Here is an 11,294-nt window from a genome sequence, read left to right on the forward strand (position 1 = left end):
GACAATTAGTTTTTTATTCATCAACCAATAAGGGAAACATATATACATAAGGATATCTATTAAACTACTTAGTTTTAACTATTTAACCAATGCAAAACACTTTAACTATTTAGAACTTTTCAGATTCAATTAATTTAACATACATTTACTTAATCATTTAGTTCTCTCGTATTTTTTATAGCTTAATATATTTTAATAGCAAATGTACAGGAACAGCACAGAAAACAGACAACATTAAAAACATGTACTTGCATGTAGGACAACTCAGAAAAATACAGTGAATGGATGGGATCTACTGTATGATAAAAATGCTACAAACACCATTTAGTTGCCGTCAATAAGAAATTTACTTATTTTTAAAAAATCCAAATGCTGGCATTGTCTAGAAAATTTTAACAGGTTTATTTATAATTGTTATAAAGTTGAACTGTTGAGATGTGTTCACTGAAACATTTTCTTTGCATTAATGCTTTACATCTTGCCTTTATATTAAAAATTCACACACAAATGAAAATGGAAAAACTGCCAGTACTTGATTTCTAGTTTTCCACTCGCAATCATATACTTAGGTACCTTTTGACCCCATGGAAAAAAATATCTAACATTCAGAACTACTGATAACAGGAAGAGGGAACAAATTTTTGAGAATGAAATTTTTCCCCTCATAGTGGACTCTTAATCACATTCTCCCCGTATTCGGTGTGCTAGTTGGATATCTTTTGGCATAATTGTTACACGTTTGGCATGGAGAGCACACAGGTTGGTATCTTCAAAAAGGCCAACCAGATAGGCCTCACTTGCCTCCTGCAAAGCACCAATAGCTGCACTCTGGAAGCGCAGATCTGTTTTGAAGTCCGGAGCAATTTCTCGATTCAGTCGCTGGAAGGGGAGCTTGTGAATCAGAAGTTCAGTGGATTTCTGATAGCATCTGATTTCACGGAGTGCCACAATACCAGGCCTGTAACAACGAGGTGTTTTCACCCCTCCAGTAGAGGGCGCATTCTTGCGAGTGGCTTTCATAGCCAGTTGTTTCCTGGGTGCTTCACCAGGGTTGATTTGCGGGCAGTCTGCTTTGTACAGCCATGGTAAGAGCACCTCCTTACTTACCCCGCTTCGGCTGGAGCTCGGCAAGCGAGAGGCCACGCTGGCCTTTAGAGAGCGGCCGGGGCGCAGCGATGGCTGCGAACATAATTCAGTTCTCTCTTATTTTTAAGCTGAACAAATCACATTTAGTATTCAAGGTTGGGAATCAGAGTTACCTCTGAACATCAGCTTAACACATCAGCCCTTCAAGTGAGAACACCCGTCTTATTAGTATTGCAGGAAGGCTTATGTTTGTGAAGTGAGAGTTCAGAAGGTAATATTTAACCCCAAATCTGGTTGCAGAAGTCAGTGAGTGCTAATGCACCTTTTCTATACTTACCTGACTATAGATGGATTTTTCTTTGGGCCACCAGTACATAAATAATGACACGTAACTTATTAATTATGAAAGCTCAGCCTTAGCTTAGGCTTGTTCCTAACTAGTTCTTATAATTTAAATTAACCCATATCTTTTAATCTATGTTCTCTTATATGGCTCAGGTACCTTTGCCCTGTACTATCTATCCTGTTTATTCTGTGTGTTGCGGTTACTCTGCCTTTCTTTTTCCCAGCATTCTTTCTCTGCTTTTCCTGCCTATCTCTCCTGCCTAGCTGTTGGCTGGTCAGCTTTTTATTACATCAGTCACAGCAATAGAACTTTGCAGTGTACAAATATTCCACAACACCAGACTATGGACATTGTTATTGAGTTTTTATTATAAAGTTATGGATTCTAAGAAGTTGTTAATAGTGTGCAATCATGGTGCTACAATGTCCTCAGTATGATAACTGGAAAAAAAAACTACAGAAGTATTTATTATTTACTATTTAACTTATTTAAGATAGGGTTTTATACTTCTACAGAACTCAAACAGTTTTTTTTTTCCAGGCAATAATAAAAACCTTATACCAATGGTTGATGATGCTTTGGTAATGGCAATAGTCAATGTAAATTACAATATAAAGTGTTATTTTCGGGACAAGCAGATTGCCTTGCTACATTTTTTTCCTTTTATCTACTAGAATGGGGATAAGGCTTTTTACATATTTATATCAGCTCAAGCCTAAATTGCTTTTAAGGAACAACAGCGGATTGTGACAAATTACACCCAACTGTGTGACCACTTGCCACAAGAGATGGAGCTGCAGCCAGTGCTTAGGTCAGCCAAATAGCTCTCCACACTTTGGAATGGCCACAATGCATTTATTAATTTTTTTATGTATTTTTATGGGTTATGTTTTTGGCAAATGCTTCCTGATGCATACCTCCTTGTGTCAAGGATCATCACAGTTTACACCTCAGAGGAGGTCATGCTCCAAAGGAAAGGTGATGAAGTCAAACCATGCTCCACTCCTTGAAGTTAAAATCTGTAGAGAGAGAGACAAAATCAAAATACAGCGGCATCTTTGCATTCATTTACATCTGAAATAGTTTTGGATGAGCAGGAGAATGAGATTAGCCTGGGACAGCAGTCCCGTGCCCATCTAAGATAATATATGGAATATTCAGGTGCAATATATAAATGGCATGCCATCTTTTGCAAAGGAAAAGTGAAGGTAGAGGGATGGGAGGGGAGAAAGGAAAGGTGAGAGGAAGAGGAGAAGGAGGGGGGAGAGGAGGAATACAAGGGAAATAGATTTTAGATGGCCAGATTCTTTTATAGCTGCTAGTATAGACTCATTGCCTTGCACTCTAAATAAACTTGTTCAAGAACTCTACCACCACCAAGTAAAACTGAAACCTAAAGCCGTTCCCTGGGGCAAAGGGTTGGTTTACTTGAGTATTAGGCTAAATTTTAAAGCATCCCTTGAAAATTCAGATGTGCTTTCCAGACTGCTGGAATATTTCAGTTCTTGGTTTAAGACCCAATATTCTCCTTTGAGGGTGATTTCCATCCCCAAAGATGTAACCACTGCCCTAGTAGCATTGGGTAGTTTACTTGGCAGGGAAAACTTTCTGCTAGAGGACAATGGATTACCCACCCATGCTCCCACATTAAAATGGGAGACTTCAGGTTCAGGAAAGTCATGAATAAAGATAGGTCATCCAAAAACAAACAAACAAACAACAACAGAAAACTAGCATTAGTTGATGAACAATGAGCTCTGTAGTGTTCCTAAAGTACATATCTTCTAATCTTCAGAAGGAATGTCTGTCTGCCTGCCTGCCTGCCTGCCTCTCTCTCGCGCTCTCTGTCTGTCTCTCTCTGTCTCTCTCTCTCTCTCTCTCTCTCTCTCTCTGTCTCTCTCACTGTGTGTGTGTGTGTGTGTGTGTGTGTGTGTGTGTGTGTGTGTGTGTGTGTGTGTTTATCCTTTGAAAGAAACAATCTTCAGTGATATGCTACCAGGAGCTCATAGCATCTTAGCCACATTACAGAGAGCAAGGTTTTCTGATAGCCTGCCATTCTGTCTGGGATGTCAGGATCTTCAGAATTGGGAAGTTTCTTCTCATGAAAGTCTTTGCTTCTAAATGTAAAATGGTTGGCTCTGAAGCTTACTTTTTTTCTCATTAGTGTTTTGTTTTCTTGGTAATGATATTGGCAGCTAAGAAATCAACTTGAGCCCTGGGCCCAGGCTCTACCACCTGGGATTGGGAGGCAGAAGGGATGTGGAAAGGACAGCCAGTACTCTCCTCGGGTTGTCCTGGAGAGTGGCTATTTTTTACAGTGTGCGGGAACCAAAGCCTGGGTTTGAGCAAGTGTGTTGGATGGACTTGTGATTTATTGCCTTTTTACCCTTCCAGAAAATTTTGTCTCCTTGTGCTAAACGTAGATGAGGTGAACACAGAGCTAGGTTTCAGTTTACTAAAATAAAATAAAATAAAATAAAATAAAATAGAATAACTCATCCAAATTTGTTAGAAAAGAGAGAGAAACCACTCTATATTTTCCTTGGTAGTTATGCATATTTATCGCATCTGTGTTCTGCCTGGTCTCAGATGAGAGCTTCTGGGTGTGAGTGCCATTTCTTCTTTATGTAAGTCTCTGATGTTTCTTACACTTTTAATAGCAAATATGCTTAAAATTACCAGCAGCTGTTTTGAACTCCACAATTAGCTTTGTTTATACATTTTTATGACTGTGCTATTAACTTGCTTTACTTTTTGTGTTAGAATTTAATTGGCTTGCTTATAAATTATTTAAGATACAGTGTAACTTACAGAACATTTTATAAGTGAAAATACTCTACAGAAGAAGAATAATCATTAAAATATGTGTCTGATGATAAATTGAAGCTTGGTATATCTTGTTTTTTTTTTTCTTATTTGTTGTACACATATGCATGTGCAAACATACAGGCATGAAATTCATACTAAACGTGTTATACTACATAAACAACTGTTTAGTTTTTGCTATTTGATTTTGTTTTATAAGTATTTTTCTTTCAGCTTTAACTATAATAAATTACATACAACATGATTTTAAGTTTTTGTTGTTCATTTGTGTGTGCGCGTGCATGCATGTGTTTGGTTTTTAGAGACAGGATCTTGTACATAGTGTTGGTTAGTCTATTAATTCTATATAGACCAGGCTGGCCTTGTGACAATCTTCCTACTTCAAACTCCAGACTGCCAGGATTATAGGCTTTCACTGTTAACCTTGATTATTATTTCTTAAAAACTGTTTTGGGAATTTTAATTAAAGTAAATTTCTTATGATTTAAATTCCTTTTCTTTGCTCTATTCTTTGTTATTTAAAACAAATGAAATCCCAAGCCAATCCATGCCAAATACGTTTAAAACTAAACACAAGGATGCTTCAAATTCTTGTACTGTCATGAAAATTGTTTTTATAAGTCTTAATGAAACAGTAATTCCTTAAAAATAAAGCCTTTAATTAGAATGACTAAATTTTAATTTATATTTTCTCCTGGAATCTATACTAGCAGTGAAAAAAGTGAGAGGGCCATGAAAATTTTTCTATGAGCTCAAAAGTCTTTTGCCAAAAATTTGTGATTTTGTGCAGATGCTTTGTGAGATCATTCATAAATATTAAACTGTCAAGTGCATAACTAAAAATCAACTAGAGGATATAATTTCTAAGAGAATATTTAATGATTTATAAACTTAGTATGCACTGTAATTGATTTACAGATTCATAGATTTTCACTAGAATAATTTTATTTATCGATTTATTTGTTCTCTCAAAAAAAGTTCTTAGGTTGGGGAGATCACTCAGTGCGAACAGTGCTCACTGTACAAGCATGAGAAGCAGAGTGCAGTTCCTAGAACCCACGCTGAAAGATGATATGTGTTGTGTGCCTGTAAACTCAGTGTGAGGGGATGGAGAAAATTGGGTTCTGGAGCTTCCTGTCTATCCATTCTTGTCAATAAGTGGGCTCTAGATGCATTGAGAACCTCTAGGTTAAACAAAGTGGAGAACAATAGAATATAGAAGTATTTACTTACAGTTTTTACATGAATGTATACACACACCTATGTACCCATACTAAAGTACATATATCCACAAGAACCCACATATACACTACACACAGAAATGCTATGCGTACGAACAAAACAAACATACAAACAAAAATCCAAATGCAGCTGAATGGCTATTGTAAAGGACTAGTGCAAGCATTAGAAATAAAGCAGAAAATAAGTTGGATGTTTTTGTTGCTAGCTTTCTTCTCTTGGATCACATATTTTAATATGGTTGTCAACCAAAACTAAGCAAGTAAGGTTAACTATATGCATTTTCTTAGATAAGCATAACACTGTAATGATATGCAGACCGAAAGAGATTGAGGGTTTGGGGGGCACATGATAAGGTGAGCCTATTTCAAGGTGTGTTTAATCATTAAAGACTCATATAATAATGGATAGATTGTGGCAGTCTTTCATAATAAACACAGGTTATTTTGTTCATATTTAATCACTTTATCGAACAATTGGTCCGAGAATGCAGTTGCTAGTCTGTTATTCTTAAAAACCAATCAGCTGTAAAAATCCCTCAAATCAAAGCCTACTCTATGCCCTTAGCATGTGGAAGAGAAATTCTAGATAGCCGCTGATGAGTTGGGCACTCCATCCTGCCTTTTGTTTTCACTTAGAGCTTCATCTCTTGCCTGCTCCCACTGCCGGTTCCAAGTGAAATACAAGGTTGTGCTTTTAAGATCCTCACATACTCCACATAGCCTGCTATTGTCAGTTTCTTTGAGGTATTTCTTCCTTTTACATTTTAAGTTATGGATAATGATTTCCTTTGGTGGTAATTCTAGAAATATTTAAGATTTCATCTCCATGTGTTACATACATAGAAGAAGCCCTTTCAAATTTCTAGAGTCTACTTTCTTGCATCCTTGAAAACTTAGTAATCACCATTTCTCTATCCTCGATGGTGCTGTATCTGCACACTAGTCACTCTCATTCTTTGTGTCTTTCCAATTCATTTGGTAGTCAGTCTGTTAATATCTATCTATCTATCTATCTATCTATCTATCTATCTATCTATCTATCTATCTCTCCATACATTCATCAGTGTGTTATCCATTCATCTTTCTGTTCTGCCCAGGTCTTCACCCATGGTGGTCATGGACTTTTCCTTGTTTTCATCTCTTAGTTTGTTGATAGATCATAGTAAATCTCCACTACATACTGACAAGTGATGAAAATCCCAACTTAGAGATATTAACTACTTAGTGAGATGACTCTAGAACCAGTGTTAGAGCATAAACAGAAGAGCAGTTCTAGCTCTGTGAGTCAATGAACCTCAAATAAAAGCTACCCTGTCACCTTCACTTTTGCATGCTTCTTTAAGCCTACTTATAACATAGTGAATGACATTCTTCAGACTGTGGTAGAGACAGAAGTGGGTCAAGAAGGATATGTATAAGTCACCAGCTGCAGAGGTTTTAGTGAATGATTCTCCATACTCATGCCCTTGAGCCTGAGCTTTCCTTTCCTATCACTTTCTAAATAACTTTGTGCAAAATCGTTTTTCTTGAAGAATGGCTAAGGGCAATGGGAGTGAGGTGGGGATTGGAGACTCACTGCAGCTTCCACCAATACAACTGGCTCTTCACTCATTTTGTGTGTGTACTTATGATAAAGTGTGACCCTGGAGAAGTGTTTCATTTTCTTCTTCTATAAAATGAACAAAAGTAATAGAAGGTTGCACTATTGGGTGAATAATTTAAATAGAATTCTTGTGACAGTGCCTGGTATGCGGTGTTGGGAAAGGGGTGGTAGCTATTACTATCATTGTTCAAAGATTGTGGCATTTAGTCTGTCACATCACAAAAGTTGCTCAGTAAGCACTTGAGGCAATGAATCCTGTTTAGTTTTCTTTCTTTTCACCATCACCTGCCCAGTTACAGTTCCTGAACCCCCTTTTCTTATAGAAACATATATATATATTATATACATCCTAATATAATATATATATATATATTATATTAGAATTGTCTGAAAAATAATTTTGGCTATTAATGACATGAGGATATAGAATAGTTTTGCTGATTATTGTATGTTTAATTCTCAATAGTATGCCTAGTCTATAGTTTTGCACTTTAGTTTTTCTCCAATGGATGAGAAAATGCTATGTCAAGTGAAATAGAGTGGTGCCTAATTGGACCACTGAGGTGTTGTATTTGTATTTGTTTTTTTTTTAGTGTTCTTTATAGATTATACTTCAAAACAGGTAGAGAAAAAAGTCTTAGGTAGAGAAAATTTATGTGAAGAGAAATTTATTGCTAAGTTATGTGATGATTATGGTTTTTATTCTGTAGCACATTGTGACAAATCACAACAGAGAAAAGTTTTGGGAACTCACAGAACTAGTCCATTTGATTTCATGCTAAAATTTAAAGTTATCAGGAATTCCAATCAAAGCTCAGATGAAAGTACAGAAACTTAAAAACGGGTTGCACAGTATGTACAATGTCTGTCTTCTGAGCATGCCTTATTTTTTAAAGGAGTTTTAAAGTTATGTGTGATACATCAGAATTTGCAAATTGAGTTAATTTTTCATCTTAAAAGTAAAGGAACTGTTGCAATTTGCAGGGAATGAAGACAGCAGTCTCTTCAGGGGAAAGTTCATCCCTTCACATGGCTGAGACAAAGAATCTGCTAATTAGATCCTTGACTCCCAAAGAAGACTCCATCTGATTCCCAGGCATGTGAGGTTTTACAGCCCCTGCCCCATATTATTTGTTTGCTAATTCCTTCAGTGTGTCTTCTGAAAGCTGACAGTATTTCATCCTACATCTTTACACTGAACAGCACTTCTAAATTGTCTTTGAATATCTAGTTAGAGTCATATATGTCAAATCCAATTTAAAAACTCATAATTAAGCCTAACATCTGGCTCTGAAATATTTGTGCTTAAAAGCATGCCACCCAAAGCTGCTGAGGGGCAAAGTTACACTTTCACTGAAGAATGTTGAGTGCCTGAGGGAACATCATTCTGCAAGAACACTTTTGGGTACATGGCCATATACATGAATGAAGATGCTACTAAATGTTGAGGTGAATTCATTTGTGTGAACAATATAGAGAATAATAATGCCGGGAAGATTTATCTTTGTGCCCTTTGTCCCAGGCTTTTGTTACCTTTCCAATGAATTTTCCCAGAGGACTTGTTCTCTTTCTCCCACAGATCAGCTTATTATTTCTAGTCAAACAATTGTTTTCTGCTAGTCCTGACTTCAGGCACACATTATAATTTCTCCCTTGATTTTGCTGTAGGTTCTTGAAGACAGAATAAATGAGGAACATGCCTGTGATTGTGCTTCCAAAATGCTGCACGAAGTTGGTAAATGTGTCAGGAGGAACAAAGTTGGAGTCCTTACTATCTGACTGTCCATCAAACACCCAGGATGGACAAGAATAGTCCTTGCTAGCATGTCTAAATTGCTTCTGTTGCCAACACTGCTCTGACACTCATCAGACCAAAGCTCAGCCAGGTACAAGGGCAAGCTATGAGGGATGAATGATACACTGGTTTCCAGATTTTAGGGGCTCAAGGACTTCCAAGCACTATGCAAGGTGTTTGAGAAAGTCAAAACATGGCACAAGTCCATAGTAGGCAGTCAGTGCTCAGGAGCCCTGTGTTCTCTGTGCTGCTATTGAAGCACCAAATTCTATTTGGAAGCTATATATAATTAATGGAAGAAAGGCTCTGTGAGTCTCAGTCCATATGGGGCACGGCAAGATAAAGTCCTGCAGTCAGCATGGACTCCACCACTCTCATTTGACATTCTTTCCTGATGGTCCATTGCTATGGAATAATCCTTCTGTACACTGTGAATATGTTCTACTTCATTGATTAATGAAGAGCTGGCAAGCCAGTAGGCATGCAGGAAGTTAGGTAGGAAAGCCAATGTGAATGCTGGGAAGAAGAAGGGCAGAGTCAGAGGAGCCTCTTGCCAGTCAGACATACAAAATGGAATAGAGGTAAAAGCCATGATCCTTGGGGAAGCATATAGATTAGTAGAAATGGGTTAAACTTTAAGAGCTAATTAGTAACAAGCCTGAGCTACTGAACAAGCATTCATAATTTATATTAAGGCTCTGAGTCAATTATTTGGGAAGCAACCGCCGGGTATTTTGGAACAGGCAGTTGGGACAGGAAAACTCTGCCTATAGTCCATCTCCAAGTTTGGAATTTGTCCTAGAGATCAGATCTCAGAGCACCAAGTATATGGCCAGCATGGAATATGATAATAACAGTTGGCAATGTGGAGAGTTTAGACTACTCCTGGTCTCCTATCTTTCCTCAGCACCTGTGCTCTTGGGCAGTTGGCTGAATTGCCTAACCCATTGTTATATGATGCAAAACAACTACATTAACAGTTTTAAAGCAAGAACTCCTTAAATTTAAACTGAACTAAAGTACAGTGATAGGTTCTTGTAATATTTATTTCATTGTTTAGATGTATGGCTGAGAATCTGAATAAGCACAGAACACAGAGAACAGGCAGGCCCTTGGAATGTGCGGCTATTATGGGCCAGCTGTTAGGAGAAATAAATCCAGTGAAAATTGGAATTCAAAACCCCTGTTATGCCTGACTTACACAGATACACTGATCTTACTTGAAGTGAAAACTTAATAAATATCCAATATCCAATAGAAATCCTGATATTAGATATGACTTGTCCTAGATATTTGCCAACTGAGCTCTCACCATCTAATAATTGATTATAATGTTTGGTCACTACAGTGTTTTACATGATTTACACTAAACTCCAGTACCATAACAATGAATCCTGGGATATAGTTGAGATAATCATTGGTTTCAGAATCTTGAATTTGAAAAAGTAGCCAAATTCTGTGCCAGCTTCTTATAATAATCTGGAAGTTATTTTACATCATGTTATGCATGCACAGAACACATCATAATATAATGTCTGTTACCTCTTGTTCTCCAGGAAGAACTGTGTTTTGAAAACAAGTATAAGCATTCCTTTGAATTCTTTGTCTGGGCACTCTTTCAAGTCAGTCTCTTGGGGGTCCATTACTATGGACTTAGTAATTTGGGGGGAGACTAACTCTTGTTTTAATTTTCCTGTTGTTTCTGTTCCTGTGCTGTGAGTTGGAAGAACTGTATTCTATATTGTTCTGTGCTTAAAAATCTCATTAAATGTCATCAGTCTTCATCATTAAAATGGACTGCAATGATCTGTTTACTAAACAATCACACTTTGTTCTAGGGAGGTTTGAGGGAGATCAAGAATGGATAAATGGAAGTACCCGGATGCTGAGAATTTCTGTTATTTGAATGCTCCCTGCTAGAACTCTTACTGAATTTAATCTCCACTTTTTTAAAAAATTGTTTTATTTTTGTTTTGAGATTAAGACCCAGTTTTTCATCTAGCTCTAGCCTGATTGAACCATTACTTTATAAGAAGAGAAGGGGCCTGAGATAGAATGTTCTGTTTCTCCCTGTGATGCCCTGCACTGCCTTGGGACTCTGGAGGGAGTGACTACTAGCAAGAAGGACCTCACCTACTTGAAGTTCTCAGGTTTCAAAACCATAAGCAAACGAACCTTTAGAAAATTAATCTGTGGTATTTAGTTGTTCCAATAGAAGTCTAACACAGACATGATAAAACATAACACAGGCTGGCTTCATCCTGTTGAATATTCTTTTGTTCCTTGACAAATATATTAAAATGGAACACATCAGCTATGAAGTTAGATTGCCATAACAAGAGAAACAGCTGACATGCACTGTCAGGCATCTGTATCCCATAGTGGCATGTGGGAAGA

The 11,294-nt window shown here is 37.2% G+C and overlaps 1 pseudogene; it reads right to left on the reverse strand.

Annotated features, from left to right (window-relative positions):
• Positions 1 to 675: 675 nt before the first annotated feature.
• Positions 676 to 10,540, reverse strand: LOC118238743 (annotated as a pseudogene).
• Between the last annotated feature and the right edge of the window lie 754 nt (positions 10,541 to 11,294).

The sequence above is a fragment of the Cricetulus griseus genome, chromosome 4 (assembly GCF_003668045.3).
Source record: "Cricetulus griseus strain 17A/GY chromosome 4, alternate assembly CriGri-PICRH-1.0, whole genome shotgun sequence".
In the NCBI taxonomy this organism is placed as follows: domain Eukaryota; kingdom Metazoa; phylum Chordata; class Mammalia; order Rodentia; family Cricetidae; genus Cricetulus; species Cricetulus griseus.